Below are 241 nucleotides of genomic sequence, written 5' to 3' on the forward strand. Positions count from 1 at the left end.
CTAAGTACCACTTTTAATTATGGAATTATTTATGTTACAATGTCTTTGCAAAATTGCCTGGTTTCATATACAGAAATTCAAGAACAATGAAAGGTAATGACCTAATGCTATTATCGTGAGGTTGATTATCTTTTTGTAGAATCAGTACTGAATTATTATGGACTCTGGATTGATATGAACGTTTAAATCAGTTTGTTTGTTTTACATAAGATTAATACCTTGTACCTTACAGGGCATGCAC

The sequence above is a fragment of the Penaeus monodon genome, chromosome 15, assembly GCF_015228065.2.
Source record: "Penaeus monodon isolate SGIC_2016 chromosome 15, NSTDA_Pmon_1, whole genome shotgun sequence".
Lineage (NCBI taxonomy): Eukaryota > Metazoa > Arthropoda > Malacostraca > Decapoda > Penaeidae > Penaeus > Penaeus monodon.